Source organism: Mobula hypostoma, chromosome 10 (assembly GCF_963921235.1).
Source record: "Mobula hypostoma chromosome 10, sMobHyp1.1, whole genome shotgun sequence".
Lineage (NCBI taxonomy): Eukaryota > Metazoa > Chordata > Chondrichthyes > Myliobatiformes > Myliobatidae > Mobula > Mobula hypostoma.
The window spans coordinates 71,005,713-71,025,300 of NC_086106.1; the positions used below are offsets into that span (position 1 = coordinate 71,005,713).

Here is a 19,588-nt window from a genome sequence, read left to right on the forward strand (position 1 = left end):
TTGTGTATGTGACCGGTTACACAACAAACTATAAATAAAAACACTAGAGACTGGAGCTAAGATAACAGGGGTTTTTACTTACTGAACCAGAACTAAACACAAATATACATATCAATACACGCCCAATAGCACATGCTCAATAATATGTTACTACAACATAAAATAGTCCCATATTATACAGTAGGCTATATGGTACACTCCCCCTCTTTTATTTAAAAAGTGTATCAACTTTTTTTTATGCTAAACAAATACTGTATGTGTACCCTTAATATACAAACACCCACCCACTGTTTAATTAGTAACTTAATCATATGAAATTATAACAAAGTAATGTAATAATAATAATTATTATTATAACTCAAGTCTTTTGAGGGGGTCTTCTCTACCCCTCTGGGTAACGTCTGTCAATAAACTTGTTTGTTTTAATACAGATTTCCATAAAGTCATGAATAGTTGACCTCTGAGCATAGGGAGTTTCCATGGTCTGCTTCAAAGATGACTTGCCACCAACAAAAGAAGTGGTTGGTGATCTGCTAGTTAATCAAAAGTCAGGGCAATCCAATGACTCACAGAAAGATCAGTACTTTACCAGTAATCTTTCACCATTTGATGCAGCAGTTGATCAAAATCATGTTGTTCGTTCCATTGTTCTTAAACTGCTGTTAAAGTACAGTTTTGCTGATATTAAGGATTACCTGCAGTGCTATCTGTCTGGCTCAAGAGGGAGAATTCCTTCAGATGCACATTCAGCACAAGTGTGAAAATACAACAAAAGAAACCTTACAGTTTGTTGCCAGAATTTGCCTCTGTTTCGATGCTGTTTCCTAACTTCTTTGAGAAAAGCAAGGCACATTGGCTGAGGATTCAAAATATGTACGTGCAAAACAAACTTCCCTGCAAAGGATTAAGTGTATGATTCTCAATGGAGGAAATGATTGGATCAAGATTTATCTTGTCCAAAAGCTGTTCTGTTTGTATGAAATTGATTTCGTCCTCCGTTAGGTTTTCCTTCTTCCCCAGCTACCTGGTTTTCATTTATTTCACCACCCTCAGTAATTCCTCCCTGAGGCTGGTTGCTATATTGTGGGTGGCGACCATATCGACGACGAACAAAGGTGGGTAATGCTGTCTTCTGTAAGGAGGACGATGTTGCTGATTTTGATAATCTTGGTTTTCTCCATCTGTTGCTGTCTCTGCTCCATGTCCTTTCTCTCCACCTTCAATGTTCTGTTGGTAATTACGTGGTAGACCTCGCCGGCGAGGGTTGTAGCGATGATAACGATTTCTGTCCGTGGCATATCTGCTTCCCTAGACTGGAACTCCTCCGGGACCAGTTATGTTTGCTGCTTCAGCACCCTGTTCACATTCCACTATGTCGAACTCCACAGTTTCACCATCTCCCACACTGCGGAGGTAGTTCCGTGGGTTATTCTTTTCTATAGCAGTCTGATGTACAAACACATCTACCTTTGTATTATTCTTGTTGATGAATCCATATCTATTTCGTATGTTGAACCACTTTACTGTTCCAAGAACCTTTGTTGCGATGACTTTCTTCTCCCCGAGGGATTTGGGTTTGTCAGGCTGTTGCTGCTGCTACTGTTCGGATTGCTGCTCCGTCTCGGCCTCGCTCATGGTGTTGACAGGCTATGTGAGGTGGTTGCGGCTCGGGCCGGTCTGAGGTGGGGGCTCCTGCGCTCTCTCCGCTTCTTTCTTCACTGTAATATAATTCCTTTCCACTTTTTCTGTCTCCAGTTGCAGAAAGTGCTCTGTATTTCATATTCCTTCCTTGTACTGTTGATCTAGTTTCTTCATCTTTTTCTGAGACTCCTGCAAAGTACCTTCCTGTAACTGCTGTCGCTGTCTTTTGAGAGATGTCAATTTCTCCTGGTACATCTGCTCTTTTACTTCCAGGTAGTCTTCATCATCCTGCTTATTGGCAATATCTGTCTCTTTCAAGCTGTGAAGTTGCAGACAAGACAATTAACCTTTGTCTGAGTTATTTTCATCAGAATTGCATCCTTCAGAACTGCCTTCTTTCATTTTGTGTACCTTGTTGTATTTTCCTTCCTGGGGTTTCTTGTTTCTCTGTATTTTGCCCTTTTCCTGCTGTTTACTAGCTTTGCCAGTGTGGCCTTGCTTGCCACAATTCCTGCATTCTTTGTCTTTAAACCAACAGTCCTCAGGGTCATGTGACATGTTCCCACAATGGTAACATTTCTTTCCTTCATTTCTGCTCAGTGATAGTTTATTCGTAGTATATTTCAGAGATTTTTGTTGTATCTGTGAAGCACCTCGTGGTTATTTCTAATGATATTGAGATGTTGAGAGCCTTCTTGAATGTGAGGTCTTTTTCACACAGGAGCTTCTTCTGTGTGGTTTCACAGTATATACACACACTAACCTGTCCCTCAATGCATCTGATAGACCCGTTCCAAATGGCCAATGTTCTGATAATTTGCACAATTCAGCACAATATTCAGAAATGCAACACACACAAAAAATGCTGGTGAACGCAGCAGGCCAGGCAGCATCTATAGGAAGAGGTACAGTCGATGTTTCTGGCCGAGACCCTTCGTCCTCGTGTTTGCGGATTCAGAAAATGCTTTCGTTTCTGCTCTGACTCCGATTGTAAAATGTAAATCTTTCAGTAATGACCAGTGGTTTGGGGTTTAAATGCTGTTGGATGGTGTTTACTATTTGCCTGAACGTTTTGTCAGCTGGCTTTTCGGGAGTTAACAAGCTCTGTAGTAGGCCGTATGTTTTTGCACCCTTTACGCTAAGTAATACACGGGCCTTCTTGTCCTCATGGACATCAGTAGCATCACACCATAACTCTATTCTTTCAATGTAGGTTGCCCAGTCTTCAAAGCCATTATCAAATGCTGTAATGGTTCCAATTAACGCCATCCTTGTTGTGTTCATTTATCCTTGTTATGTTAATTTAGCCTGTTTTTCCCTTGCTTTCTTTTTGACTAGCTCCTGGCAGTTACTGTGCATATTGTTTTACTCATGTGACCTTTATTTTCAGCGTCCTGAGCACCTTCTGTTTAGACGCGTGACTCGCTCCTTTTTATCTCCCTTCTGAGGCAGGCAGACCCTCAGTCCCCAGGGTCAGCGCCAACTGTGGTCTCGCCTGGACGTTTCCGACCCGCAGCTGTGCTTCCGTTCCCTTTTCAGATCCGCAGCCTCGCTCTCTTCTTCCGAGCGCCGTTATCAATTAAAACACGGCGTTCCGATACGATGTAGGTTCATTAACCTAGTCGCCAATTTGTTGTGTATGTGGCCGGTTACACAACAAAACTATAAATAAAAACACTAGAGACTGGAGCTAAGATAACAGGGGTTTTTACTTATGGAACTGGAACTAAACACATTATACATGTCAATATGTGCCCAATAGCACATGCTCAATAACATGTTACTTTGACATAAAATAGTCCCATATTATACAATAGGCTGTATGGTCATCATCATCATCAACATCATCATCATCATCATCATCATCATCATCATCGTCATCATCATCATCAGGTGCCGTGCCCAGTTTGAGCTTTGACTGCCATGGCCCACACACTCCTGTTTCGGGTCAAGTGGATCAATTTATTGGTATTCATTTCCAGTTCTCTGGCTGCTATCTCCATCATCATTTATCTTTGTCTTCCTCTTGCTTTCTTCCCTTCAATCTTTCCCATAATTATCGTGCATTCTAACTCCTCTTTCCTAATCACATGTCCAATGAGGCTATATGGTACACTAATGATTTGATACTCAGCCTATTAGCTGCAACTAAGCCCCATCACCTGCCTGCCCTTCCTAACAATCTGATTGTACGCTATCTTTACTTTTTTACCATCCATCCTATCCTGACTCCCTTCACTCCGGTTCCCCCCCCCCCCACCAAGTTAGCTTAAACCCTCCCCAGCAGCTCTAATAAACCTGCCCGGAAGAATATTGGTCCCCCTCGAGTTCAGGTACAACCCATCTCTTTTAAACAGGTCATACCTCCCCCAGAAGAAATCCCTATTATCTAAGCCCTGCCCACTGCACCAGCTTCTCAGCCACACATTTATCTGCCAAATCATCCTGTTTCTACCCTCACTGGCACGTGGCACAGGCAGCAATTCAGAAATTACTACCCGGGAGGTCCTGCTTCTCAGCTTTCTACCTAGCTCTCTAAATTCTCTTTTCAGGACCTCATTGCTTTTCCTTCTTATGTCATTGGTACCAATATGTACCAAGACATCTGGCTGCTCCCCGTCTCTCTTCAAATGTTGTGGACTCCATTTGAGACATTCCTGACCCTGGCACCTTGGAGGCAAGATAATAGCCAGGTGTCCCGTTCACATTCACTGAATCTCCTGTCTGTTCCAGTATCATTGCAGTGATCTATTGCAGTATCATGCATTTATGAGGGCTTTTGAAATTAGGGTTGAAGACAAGTCTGATGACTATGGCAACTGCCTCTATTTCCATGAACAGTAAACTGGAGGTCCACCTAGAGAACTTGTCAGCAGTTTCCAGCATGTTGACCCGAAAGAAGGATATCTAAAGGCCAAGGCTCTATTACAGGTACGTTGCATTGATGAACAGAAAATAGCATCTGTCTACATGCAAAAGGCTCCTTCTTGGGTAACTATCAAATCTAAACACATATATGTTCTTCAAGACTATCATCTTTTTCTCAGAGGCTAGAGAAGAAGTGCAATACATGTGAGAGCTGGACATACCTGCTAATATGTTGATTGTCATAAAGTAATTGCTCTATGTACTTCAGGACAAATGGAGAATGGTGGTCTGGAAATTGCAAGGAAGGCACAACCATAGGACTAATTTCACTGACAAACCATGAAAGAATCAAAGTAGCTGGCTTACATAGTGAAAACTACTGTAAACTACCAAACATCTAAACACTGGGAAGTACACCTGTCCACAAAGGGAATATTCTACAACAGAGGGATCTGCAGGGGTGGTCTCACCTGAAACATGTTCATTTGTCAGAGATTGATTCAGAAACTGAGCTTTGATAGGGACAAATGTGCCTAAAGCATTGGAGCCATTGCAAGTGGTTTGCAATGTTAATGATGAACCCTATGTAATAAGAGCAATGTTGGGTTAGACTGTGAATAAACAACTGAAGGGAGACCATGGTGTTGGGGCAAGCTGTGCTCAGCCTGAGCTGACAATTAACAGGATCTCAGTTTTAAACTTGGATGAGCTTTGGCAGCAGAAATTCATGGCAAAGTTCCCTGACTACAGTCAGGATGAACAACCTGGTTTATCAAGAGAAGACCAGAAGTTCATGGAGCTGGTTGCAAATTCTGCAAAACTAGTTGATGGCCACTGCCAGATTAGTTTAGCTTTGAGAAAGAAGAAAGTTAACATGCCTAATAATAGAAAGATTGCTGAAAAGTGTACTCTAAATACAAGGAAGATCTTTAAGAAGGATTTTTTTCATTTCACTCTGACTGCACAGCTTTCATGAAGGTTGTCCTCCAAAGGTTGTACTGAAAGTGTGCTAGCAGAGGATCTGGAACACAGTGATGAAAAAGTCTAGTATTTTCCACATCATGGTGTTTACCACCCCAGAAAAGCGAAACTTCATTTGAGTTTGACTGTAGAGCAACTTTTTCAGGGAATACTATTTAATGCTCAGCTTTTACATGGACCAGATCATGCTAGCTCACTGATAGAGTCATAACCCAAATTCAGAAAAGAACCAGCGGCAATCATGGCAGATATTGAATCGATGTTTCATTGGGTTGAAATACCAGTACAAGAGGTTTCTCTGGTGGACTGATGATTATCTCAGTCAATATATGGTGGCCTTTAGAATGGTGGTTCATCTCTTTGGAGCAACTTCATCAACAAGCTGTGCTAATTTTGCTCTTAGGAAATGTGCAGAAGATAATGAACAACAGTTCAGACACAAGGCAATGGATAAAGTTTTGCATTACTTCTATGCTGATAACTGCCTTGGATCAGAGTCCTCTGAGGAAGAAATGGTGTCTCTTCATCATGGGCTTGTATCCATTTGTGCTAAATGTGGTATCTGACTCACAAAGTGCATAAACATACACTGTAGTGTGCTATCTGTGTGTTGGCGCGTGGCCAAGTGGTTAAGGAGTTCATCTAGTGATTTGAAGGTCGCTAGTTCGAGCCTTGGCTGAGGCAGTGTGTGTGTCCTTGAGCATGGTACTTAACCACCCATTGCTCTGCGATGACACCGGTACCAAGCTGTATGGGTCCTAATTCCCTTCCCATGGACAACATCGGTGGCGTGGAGAAGGGAGACTTGAAGCATGGGCAACTGCCGGTCTTCCGTACAACCTTGCCCCGGCCTGTGCCCTGGAAACCTTTCAAGGCGCAAATCCATGGTCTCATGTGACTAATGGGTTCCTATAGTGTGCTCTCTGTGATACCAGAAGAACAAAGAGTGAAAGACAGGAAAACATGAATTTGAATCAAGATTTGCCTTCAGTGGAGAGAGTACTGAGTGTGCATAGTGCATTCAATCTGATACTTCCAAGTTTAGGATCACAATCCAAGATAGATCACTCACAAGAAGGAAGATCTTATTCACAATTAGTTCCATCTATGATCTCTTTGCAATCTTGAGTCTGGTAGTGTTGTCTGCTAAGAAGATCCTACAATACCTATGTAAGAAACGCCTTGGCTGGGATGAAACTATACCAACATCAATTGCTTATAAGCTGGCTGGAAGAACTCTGGCAGTAGGATGACTCCAAGATTGTTAGGTGTTTGAAACCCCTGGATTTTGGAGAAGTTACACCACTTTACAGATGCAAGTGAAGATGGGTATGGAGCAGTGACCTACCTTTTGTTGCAGAACATGTGTTCTTATAGGACAATCTAGGGTAGCTTCATTAAATTCAGTTCCCATCCCTTGTATGGAGCTCATCACTGCTATAATGGCAAGCTATATGGACACACTGTGGATGTAGGATTTTCCTGTGAAGCCCCAGGTCTCAGTTTTTTGAGCTGGTAGCTCTTCTCTAACCTGCAGAGCTAACAGAGTTTCAGAAATTCTTAAGATCTCATAAGCATCTCAATGGAGGTATGTAGCTACTTCAAGCAAACCGGCAGATGTGGCATTTGCAGGGTTGAAGGTGAAGGCTTTCCTGCAGAATGTGTCATGGATGTCAGGGCTTCAGAATCTTCTTCAACCTGTGAATTCAGATTGTTCTAGAGAGCTTCTGCTAGAGGATCTGGAAGTCAGGAGAAGTGCTACAATGAATGTTAAGCAGATTGAAGAGGAGCTGAATGCGGTAACACATATAATCCTTTACTTCTCATCTTGGACCCATTAGAGGAAGATAGTGGCCTGGATTCTTAGTTTTATAAATCTGTTCTTGTTTCAGATTTGTAAGAGGAAGCAAGTGAAAATTGCTCTTCCTCAGTCTGACTTGGGTGAAGAACTACGAGCATATTCTTTGGAGAGAGAGACTAAGAAGGCCAAAGGGCAGATCGGCAAAGACTGTCTTACAGTGGAGGAGCTCAGAAAGGCTGAAATGGAGATCTGAAAGATTTTCAGATGAATTCTTGAGATTGCAAAGGGGAGAAAATGTGAAAAGGAACAGCCATACTTTCAAGCTCAATCCAGTACTTGAAGTTGAATGTTGGAGGGTGGCCATGATGAAGAGTCTAAACAACCTATTATGCTGATGAAGGATCTTCATATGAGGGGTGATTAATAAGTTCATGGCCTAAGGTAGAAGGAGTCAATTTTAGAAAACCTAGTACATTTATTTTTTCTACATTTACACGCTTAGTCCAGCAGCCATGGAGCATATGGATCCCTTCTTTGTCGAAGTCGGCGTCTTGGACCTCCAGAAGTGGTCCACAGCAGGGGTGTTTGATAAGTTCATGGTCTTACGTATTAGGAGATGAGTTATAAACTTCAGAACTTTTTGCATTTTCACTCAAAGAGCTGAATTGCACGTGCATGTAATGAGAGCTATACAACTCACCTCCTTCTACCTTAGTCCACGAACTTATCAGTCACCCCTGCAGTGGACCACCTGGAAGTTCAAGACGCTCTTGGTGGAAAGTTTAAGGGGAACATGAGGGGAAACTACTTCACTCAGAACGTCTTGAGAGTGTGGAAGGAGTTGTCAGCGCAAGTGGTGCATAAGAGCCCAATTTCAATGTTTAAGATAAGTTTGCATTCATACATGGATGATAGGGGTATGGAGGGCTATGGTCCAGGTGCAAGTCGATGGGAATAGGTAGTTTAATTGCTTCTGCACAGACTAGTTTCTGTGTTGTACCTTTCTATAAATCTATGATTTTATATCTTTTTCCACATTAAAATCAGTGAAGAAATATTCCTTTGGAACAATGCCTCTCTCCTGCAGCTCTACACAATGATGCCCACTTTACTCTTTGAGGGTTCCAATTTTCTCTGTAATTATTGTTTTTCCTTTGTGATACTGAGATTTGGATTTTCCTTAATCTTCTCTGTTAAAGTTATTTCATGCCCCCTTTTTACCCTCCTGATTCATTTCTTTAGTACACTGCCACATCCTTTATACTCCTCTAAGGACTTGTTTGATCCCAGCTGCCTGTACTGATCCCTGTCTCCTTCCTCTCCAGGGCCTCAATGACCCCTGTTATTCACTCTCCCCAATTTCTACCAGCCTTCCCCTTCACTTTAACAGGAATATGCAAACCTTGAGCTCTCACTATCTCATGTTTAAAATCTTCTCACTTGTCTGTGGTCCCATTGCCACAAACAACCTACTCCAATCAAACCTTGCATGCTCCTATCTCATATAATCAACGTTCATCTTGTCTCAGTTTAGAACTTGATCCTGTGGGCCATTTCAGTCTCTTTCTATAACTATTTAAAAACTAATAGAACTATACTCACCAGTCTCTAAGTTCTCCCCATTGTCACCTCAGTCACCTGCCCTGCACTATTATCAAAGAATAGGTCAGGCTTTGCGTCTGTATATTTTGAACACAAGAGATTCTGAAGAAACTGGAAATTCAGAGTATCACAAAGAAAATGTTGGAGGAACTCAGCAGATCAGACGGCATCTCTGGAAATCTAAATCCTGATGAAAGGTCTCAGTCCGAAATGTTGAGTGTTTATTAATTTCCAAGAAGGCTACCTGACCTGCTATGTTCTTCTTGCATTTTGAGCGTGTTTCTCGGTATATCTTATTCAAGGACTGTTTCATGAACGCCTTATCAAATTCCCCTCCATAACAGTATACCAGTCCCCATTTATGTTAGGAAAGTTAAAATCCCCTCAGGGTCAATACTGTGATACTTACAACTGCAAATTCTTCCTGCTATTTGTCCTTCTCATTTACATTGCTTATTTAGGGAGCTATATCACAATCCCAATTTGCCCTTCTTATTTCTCAGCTCCACCCATAAAGCCTCACTGGATAATCCTTCGGTAATTTCATCTCTTACTAATGCAACTCCCCCTCTTCTTCTAACACTGGGTCAAGTCACCAGTCCTGTCTCTCCTTGTGCCACATTTCCATGACGGTTATAACGGATCAGTACAATGTTGCAATCCAGGCCCTAAGTTCATCTATCTTACTTGTCAGAACCCTTGTATTGAAATTAATGTAATTCAATCCAACAGGCTTTCCTCACTCCCTGTCATTTTCCTGCTGGTCATGACCATTCAGATTCTTGTCACTGAATTTTGCATTACCTGCCTTTCTTTTATTTCCCTGATGCTTGGGATTCCACTGTCTTTGTGAATCTAGTTTAAATTTACACTAGCAGCACTACCAAATCTTCCTGACAGGCTATCAATCTCCTTCTAGTTCAGGTGTTAACACGACTCTCTTGTATAGCTTACCACCGTGCCAAGACATCCCAAAGGTCCAAAAATCAAAATCCTTGCCGCTTCACCCATTTTTCAGCCACACATTCATTTGCCATATCTCCTGTCTTACCCTCAGTATCATCTGACACTGTAGGTAATCCAGATTTAACAATACTTTTTCGGAAGTCCTGCCTTCTAACTTCTGCAGGACATCATCCCTTTCTATACCTATTTCAAGTAATACCTTTTGAAAATATAAATATAAAGTGAAATAAATATAAATCAAAGCTTAGCTAACATCTTGACAATGAAGGACTTCAATCCCATTCAACTGATTGTGATTTTCTTTATGATGGTTTACAGCTGAGGGCCCAGGTATAAAGAACATCCTGTTGTTTTGCTCCATAAGTAAATCTCAAGAAAAGGTCAGGTGTCTGAACTCCATTGCATGGCATAATTCTATGCCGCAGACTGCAGCTAGGCAAGACAAATAGACATTGGTATGCACACTGCAACTAACGAGCATGCTTTATGGAACCAGTAATGAGTTGTCAGTACAATCCACCCCATTAACGGATCTTGTTCTGGGGAATAAGGTGAGCAAATGTGTTGCATGGTAACCGGCACTTGAATGGGAAGATTTTAAGGTTTACAATATTTATGAATAGCAGTTCGGAGAAAGTTAAAGTCAAATGAAGAAAAAGATTTAGGTTAGATTATTTAGATTAGATTATGAGGACACTCAGTCCTCGTTTATTGTCATTTAGAAATGCATGCATTAAGAAATGATACAATGTTCCTTCAGAGTGATAACACAAAACAACGGGACAAACCAAAGACTAACTGTGACAAGACCTCATAATTATAACATATAGTTACAACAGTGCAAAGCAATACCATAATTTGATAAAGAGCAGACCATGGGCACAGTAAAAAAAAAAGTCTCAAAGTTCCGATCGACTCCCGATAGTCCTGATAGCAGGCAGCAGAAGAGAAAATCTCTCCCTACCATAATCCTCCAGGCGCCAACAACTGCCGATTCATTAGAAGCACCCGACCACAGTCAGTCTGAAAACTTCGAGCCTCCGACACCGAGCACTGAGCACCATCTCTGCCGAGCGCTTCGATCCCGTCCCCGGCCGCCGAGCAACAAGCAAAGCCAAGGACTCGGGGCCTTCTCCTCCGGAGATTCTGGATCACACAGTAGCAGCGGCAGCGAAAAAGGCATTTCAGAAGTTTCTCCGGATGTTCCTCTGTTCTCTCACGTCTGTCTCCATCAATTCAGGATTGTGCATGGCACCCTACTAGACAGATTACAGATATCATTCATCGGAGTGGCCACTGCGCGCTGCATCGCGCTGCCATCTTCTCCTCCTCCATGATATATTGGAACTGGTAGGTAATTCTGAAAGAGAACGATTACTTTTAAACAGTAATGTTTCAGACACAAGCAATGAAGTTTCCCTCAATGCATGAAGTTAAGGTAACTCAATCCAGTCTTCCCAGGATATGCATAGGCCTCAGAAAATAGTCAAAGAGAAACAAAGGAAGCCATATTCCACATCAGCTGAATAACTCCATTGAAACAGTTTGAATACTATAAGCTGATAACAGAAGTGAAAATCAAAATAAGATCACCAAAGACAGCAAAGAAGACAAAAGAGTTTCACATAAAAATGAATCCCAAAGATATCTAAACACCACACACAAAATGCTGCATGAACTCAGTAGGCCAGGCAGCATCTATGGAAAAGAGTACAGCTGTGTTTTGGGCCGAGACCCCTCATCAAGACTGGAATAAAAAAGATAAGTCAGAGTAAGAAGGTGGGAGGAGAAAAGGAAGAAGTACAAGGTGGGAGGTGATAGGTTGAACCAGGAGAGAAGGAGGAGTGAAGTAAAGAGCTGGGAAGTTGATTGGTCAGAGAGATAAAGGGTTGGAGAATGGGGTATCTGATAGGAGAGCAAAGAAGGAGGCAGCGGAAGAAGAAATTAGTATCATGGCGGGCATGGAACTCACTGAGGAGTGGGTGCAGAAGGACATAGATAAGGCCTTTACTGAGGACAGAATGTTCTGTCTCAGAGAGGGGAAGGTTAGAAGAAATTCTGAATTCTAAGAGCACAGATCAGAACTTAGATCAGAGGGGGGAAAGAGGGTTGGGGTTTTCAGTAAAGGTAGAGTGGGAGGAAGATGCAATCTCTGAGGATCCAAGAGCTGACGGTGAGATCAGAGAGACACGGGATTTCAGAGTGGTGGTGAGTGAAGGGGAGACCAGGGTTCCTGCAGCAGTACATAAATTCCTGGCCTGGAGGTGCTGTTGGTCAATTTCCAGCCTAGGGTTGGAGTTGGAGGTTGCGCAATAGGCACTTTGAGGGAGCCCGGGGTCACTGGAACTCGTATTGATGGCGGTGGAGTCAGGTTCTGAATCCACTCTGGATCTTTGAAACCATTGAGATCGACAGCAGGGATCATGGTCTGGGGATATCCTTGGTTGCTGGCACTGGCGATGGCAGGTTCTGTAGTCTGTAGAAGGGTGATCTTCTGATCCTTGTTGGACATGTGAAGCAACAGAAAGCGTGGATCTGGTGAAGGATAAAGTATCGGTCGGGTCCATTGCAGGTGGTGGAGAAAGAATCCCAGAGTTGTGGAAGTGAATGGGATAGGGACACCAGGTACCTCCTCATGGTAGAAAGCATGGCACATGGAATGTGGTGGGAGAAGCAGTTAGTTCAACATGAGTACCAGGGGTTCTCAGAGGGTCCGAACTGAGAAGCCGAAAACAGATCTGGAAGACATGTGGCACAGGATGGTAGCAAAGGCATGTTCCCAGGAAGGTTAACAGACCCAACCTGTTCTCTTCCACTACCACGCTCCTCCATTTGATGGAGCTGGTCCTCACTCTCAATAATTCCTCCTTGCATCCCTATCTCAGTCCTCTGGAACAGTGTGGTTTTGTGCAATACCCATCATTTACCTGCAAGTGGAATCTCCATACATTTTGCTAAATTTCTTTATGACGTGTATCCCCTAGACTAATTATTCTCATGTCTCATGGTGTTAGACTCTGACATGGTGCTGCAAGCTGTCAGGCACAATGATATGCCATGGGTATTTTCATTATGTCATTTCCCCTTCTACCCCACCCCCCACCCTTTCTTTACTTATATTCATCCCTTCCAACTCTCTAATTCATCTGTCTTTTGCTGCTTGGTGTAATATTTTTTGGAGAGAATTGGGAACTACTACTACTACTACATCGACTCAGGCCTAGGGAGCCGGCGTCGGGTATTAAGAAGTAGGGAAGCTCTTTCGAAACTGAGCAGTGTTTGAAACACAAGGACAGATATTGGAGAAATTGTTTCCCATGGCTTAAGTCAAAGGAGATGTAATCATCTCCATAAAATTTGTTGAGATATATATTTCTTACACCCTTTGTTCATGATGTGACTTGGACTGTCAGGCATCTCTGTTCCTGAGGAGAATAGTCCTCCAGCCTTTTGACAAACTGGACTCACGTGTATCCCCTGAAATGCAAATAACCATTTTCTAGTTACTCACTACCATAGCCTGAATGGAAGAGTTGAAAGACATAATATTTTTCATAATTCTTCCTCTGGAAGTTCGACCATTGCTTGGGGGTAGAAGTGGTCGAATGTCAATAGAGGGGTGAGGATGGTGGAAGTGGAGGTAGTCAGGAAGAAGAATCAATGTGGTCGAATTAACAGTGTAAGATATCTTTGTGTTTATGATTGTGTGTGTTTGGATAAGTTTCTATAATATTATTTGCAAACTGCAGCTCACTTTGACATGCCAAACGATATTATGATTATTTTCAGCATTAGTCTTAAAGTCATTGTATATGAAACCAGTCCTTCAAGCTATTGAGTGTACACCAATCAAGAAGCACCCATTCACACTCATCCTACAGTGGTCTCATTTTAATGCTCCCAACATTCCCATCAGCTCCTCCGGATTCTAGCAATGACCTAAAGTCTGGGGACTATTTACAGCAAGCAAGCAAGTAACTTACCAACCCACACACCTTTGGGATATCAGCGGAAACCAGAGCATCCAGGGTAAAACCAGTGGGGTCACACGGAGAGCATGTAAACTTCACATAGCACAGAAGGTTAGGATTGAATCCAGGTGAATGGAGTTGTGTGCTGCCCAGTATTTTTTAATATGTGAGAACGTCTCCTGATTTATATTCTCAAGGTTTTTACACAGCAAAAATGTGACCATTATGTTTTATTTATTATATTTTATTCTGAAACACAGCATGGAACAGGCCCTTCCGGCCCTTCAAGCCGCACTTACAATGATTAATTAGCCCACTATCCAATGAGTCATTTGACTGTGGGAGGAAACCAGAGCACCCGAAAGAAACCCATGCACATCCAGGAAAGATTGTACAAACTTGCTTTTGGAAGATACTGAAATTGAACTCTGAACTCTGACTCCCTGAGCTGAAATAGCGTACGCTAACCATAATGCTACCTTAGCAAGTTAGTGTTTACATGTATAAAGCATAAGTGTTTGGGATTTTGACATATATAGGGAAGGGCAAGTGCTGACATTTACCATCACAAAGGAATATAAATTACCTCTCACAGTACAATGCCCATTTCATAACAGCTCAATATCTAATTTCAGACTAAAGTTCCGATGGACATCAACGAGATAAAGAGACTTTTAGTCTGTTTTGGTTTATGATGAAATGTTGGTAAAAATCTGTGGCAAACTCTTTGTCTAATTCTGAGTTATCTTTCACATCAGGCAGTTGGAATTGGTTAATATTTCTCCAAAAAGGACTCCATTTAAAATGGAGATGAGGAGGAATTGCTTTAACTGGACAGTGGTGAATATGTGGAATTTGTTGCCACTGCTGGCTGTGGTGTCCAGGTCATCATATGTACTTAAGAAGGAGATGGACAGGTTCTTGATTAGTCAGGGTGTGAATGGTCATGGGGAGAACGCAGGTGAATGGGATTGAGAGGGAAATGAAATGGCAGAGCAGACACAATTCACCAAATAGCCTAATTCTGCTCTTGTGTCTGATGGTTTTATTGTCTAAGAGGCACCACTGACAATACCAATCAAGGTCATTGATGCAATGATAAACTCTCCTTTGAAATCAATTTTAAACACAAATTTACTGACAAAAAAGGGAAAAATGAATTCATGAAACGTGTACCAACTATATTAAAAATTCTGTGAAATGAAAATCAAGAAGAAAATAAAATTAAAAGACGAATTCCAAACCTTGAAGTAAGTAGACAATGACGCACTCAGAACAGCAGCAGATTCTTAGTTCCTCACTGTGGAGCACAAAGAGCATGCCAACATTTCTGATGGGATACACACTGCTTTGCATTCTGGTGCAAGATATAACACTAGAGGCAGAAGTGCCCACCATCAACACCCTCACTAAAAATAAGGTACATTGCTGAATGTAATTTTTCAGGTTCTAATTACTTTAGTGCCTTGTTCAATAATGCTGCATATTTGAATGCTTTCAATTTGTTTTTGGTTTATTCCTTCTCCTGTCTCTTTCACCTATCTGCTATTCTTCATATTTATCCTTTTCTTCCTCTCTATCCACTCTCCTCTCTACCTCCTTGACTCTGCTACTGGCACATGGAATCCCAGCTGCTCTTCCCAATTCAGGTCCGTGTCTTGATATGAACAATTCAGCTGGATGTGCATGAGGACCTAGAACAGGCTTACTTGTTCATCCAATCAACTCTACTCCCAAGTGAAGTTCAAATATTCTGTATTCTCCCTGCTTGTATCCTCTATTGTATCCTCTAGGTTTCTCCAGTCCAATTATAAGCAACCACAGACGGTTGGTTCCTTAAGGTTCTCATAGCTGTGGGGGGGGGGGGCGGCGGGAGGGTTAGTGGGAATAAGCTCACACTACTTATTAATATTCCCAATGGTGTGCATCTCAAATAGCTAGTGACAGCCAGGACCAGCTCCTTAAATGTCTGACCAGATTACAGACATAGAGAACTCTGCCTTCGGCTTAAAATGAAGAATACACATTAATATTACTAGAATGATTAGAACTCATATTATCACGATTATTAAAATATTAGAAATTCTGATATTGTTTTTTTTTTACCTTCTGTATGTGTGGGCATATATACCAGAGATATTCTCCTCCTGTTTGTATACACACTTTTTTTAAAATCAAGAAAAAGATTGAAAAAAAGAAAGAAAATATTAGAAATTATACAGCTCCACGGATTAACCTCAACATTCATATTAAAGTATATGTCCTCATATGAATTGGTGATATCTTTCACAAAAAACGCTGTTTAAGGTGAGTTAGTCTAGGTTTACAACATTCCCTCACAAGAATGATGAGTTCGGAGAAGGACATAAAGATGGAAAGGGGCTGGTGTGGAGGGCTATGAACGACATGAAGGAAATCTGGAAGTCGAACCTGACCAGAGGGCTTAAAAAGAGGATTTTCATAGCAGTCATAGAGTCCATTCTCACGTACGGATGAGAGACGTGGACACTCACCAAGACGATGCGAAAGTCTCTAGATGGTTGCTATACATGAATGCTCCGGATGGCTCTTGACGTGAGTTGGCAACAGCACATGACGAACGTCGAGCTCTATAACAACCTACCGATGCTCACCACTAAAATCGAGGTGAGAAGACTGCAACTAGTGGGGCACTGTCTACGCTACCCTGAGCTATCTTCCAGCCTAGTCATCATATGGGAACCCAAGCACGGGAGGATGAACCCTGGGCACCCTCACAAGACTATGGTCAACACGCTCCTAGAAGACAGCGGTGAGGCTAATGTAGATGAACTGAACACACTTATGAGGGAGAGGGAGAAGTGGAGAGTCCATCATCGTGCCCAACGCCGGCCCCCTAGGCCTGAGTCGACGTAGTAGTATAAGCTCACACTCATAGGCATCCAGTAAGCTCATATCACATAATGTACATTATTTCCCAGAACAATAATATCACTTCCACAAATTACAAGATTATCAGTGGCTTCTGGTATCAACAGAAACATAGAAACATAGAAAATAGGTGCAGGAGTAGGCCATTCGGCCCTTCAAACCTGCACCACCATTTATTATGATCTTGGCTGATCATCCAACTCAGAACCCTGCACCAGCCTTCCCTCCATACCCCCTGATCCCCGTAGCCACAAGGGCCATATCTAACTCCCTCTTAAATATAGCCAATGAACTGGCCTCAACTGTTTCCTGTGGCAGAGAATTCCACAGATTCACCACTCTCTGTGTGAAGAAGTTTTTCCTAATCTCAGTCCTAAAAGGCTTCCCCCTTATCTTCAAACTATGACCCCTCGTTCTGGACTTCCCCAACATCGGGAACAATCTTCCTGCATCTAGCCTGTCCAATCCCTTTAGGATTTTATATGTTTCAATCAGATCCAACTTCAATCTTCTAAATTCCAACGAGTACAAGCCTAGTTCATCCAGTCTTTCTTCATATGAAAGTCTTGCCATCCCAGGAATCAATCTGGTGAACCTTCTTTGTACTCCCTCTATGGCAAGCATGGCTTTCCTCAGATTAGGGGACCAAAACTGCACACAATACTCCAGGTGTGGTCTCACCAAGGCCTTGTACAACTGCAGTAGTACCTCCCTGCTCCTGTACTCGAATCCTCTCGCTATAAATGCCAGCATACCATTCGCCTTTTTCACCGCCTGCTGTACCTGCATGCCCACTTTCAATGACTGGTGTATAATGACACCCAGGTCTCGTTGCACCTCCCCTTTTCCTAATCGCCACCATTCAGATAATAATCTGTTTTCCTATTTTTGCCACCAAAGTGGATAACTTCACATTTATCCACATTAAATTGCATCTGCCATGAATTTGCCCACTCACCCAACCTATCCAAGTCACCCTCCATCCTCTTAGCATCCTCCTCACAGCTAACACTGCCACCCAGCTTCGTGTCATCCGCAAACTTGGAGATGCTGCATTTAATTCCCTCATCCAAGTCATTAATATATATTGTAAACAACTGGGGTCCCAGCACTGAGCCTTGTGGTACCCCACTAGTCTTTGCCTGCCATTCTGAGAAGGTCCCGTTTATACCCACTCTTTGCTTCCTGTCTGCTAACCAATTCTCTATCCACATCAATACCTTACCCCCAATACCGTGTGCTTTAAGTTTGCACACTAATCTCCTGTGTGGGATCTTGTCAAAAGCCTTTTGAAAATCCAAATATACCACATCCACTGGTTCTCCCCTATCCACTCTACTAGTTACATCCTCAAAAAATTCTATGAGATTCGTCAGACATGATCTTCCTTTCACAAATCCATGCTGACTTTGTCCGATGATTTCACCACTTTCCAAATGTGCTGTTATCACATCTTTGATAACTGACTCCAACAGTTTCCCCACCACCGACGTTAGGCTAACTGGTCTATAATTCCCCGGTTTCTCTCTCCCTACTTTTTAAAAAAGTGGGGTTACATTAGCCACCCTCCAATCCTCAGGAACTAGTCCAGAATCTTACGAGTTTTGAAAAATTATCACTAATGCATCCACTATTTCTTGGGCTACTTCCTTAAGCACTCTGGGATGCAGACCATCTGGCCCTGGGGATTTATCTGCCTTTAATCCCTTCAATTTACCCAACACCACTTCCCTACTAACATGTATTTCGCTCAGTTCCTCCATCTCACTGGACCCTCTGTCCCCTACTATTTCTGGAAGATTATTTAAGTCCTCCTTAGTGAAGACAGAACCAAAGTAATTATTCAATTGGTCTGCCATGTCCTTGCTCCCCATAATCAATTCACCTGTTTCTGTCTGTAGGGGACCTACATTTGTCTTTACCAGTCTTTTCCTTTTTACATATCTATAAAAGCTTTTACAGTCAGTTTTTATGTTCCCTGCCAGTTTTCTCTCATAATCTTTTTCCCCCTTCCTAATTAAGCCTTTTGTCCTCCTCTGCTGAACTCTGAATTTCTCCCAGTCCTCAGGTGAGCCATTTTTTCTGGCTAATTTGTATGCTTCTTCTTTGGAATTGATACTATCCCTAATTTCCCTTGTCAGCCACGGGTGCACTACCTTCCTTGATTTATTCTTTTGCCAAACTGGGATGAACAATTGTTGTAGTTCATCCATGCAACCTTTAAATGCCTGCCATTGCATATCCACCGTCAATCCTTTAAGTGTCATTTGCCAGTCTATCTTAGCTAATTCACGACTCATACCTTCAAAGTTACCCCTCTTTAAGTTCAGAACCTTTGTTTCTGAATTAACTATGTCACTCTCCATCTTAATGAAGAATTCCACCATATTATGGTCACTCTTACCCAAGGGGCCTCTCACGACAAGATTGCTAATTAACCCTTCCTCATTGCTCAAAACCCAGTCTAGAATAGCCTCCTCTCTAGTTGGTTCCTCAACATGTTGGTTCAAAAAACCATCCCGCATACATTCCAAGAAATCCTCTTCCTCAGCACTTTTACCAATTTGGTTCACCCAATCTACATGTAGATTGAAGTCACCCATTATAACTGCTGTTCCTTTATTGCACACATTTCTAATTTCCTGTTTAATACCATCTCCTACCTCACTACTACTGTTAGTGGCCTGTACACAACTCCCACCAGCGTTTTCTGCCCCTTAGTGTTATGCAGCTCTACCCATATCGATTCCACATCTTCCCAGCTTATGTCCTTCCTTTCTATTGCGTTAATCTCATTTTTAACCAGCAACGCCACCCCACCTCCTTTTCTTTCATGTCTATCCCTCCT

At 42.2% G+C, this 19,588-nt stretch overlaps 1 pseudogene; it reads right to left on the minus strand.

Moving 5' to 3' along the window:
• Positions 1-940: 940 nt before the first annotated feature.
• On the minus strand, positions 941-2,910 carry LOC134352552 (Y-box-binding protein 1-like; annotated as a pseudogene).
• Between the last annotated feature and the right edge of the window lie 16,678 nt (positions 2,911-19,588).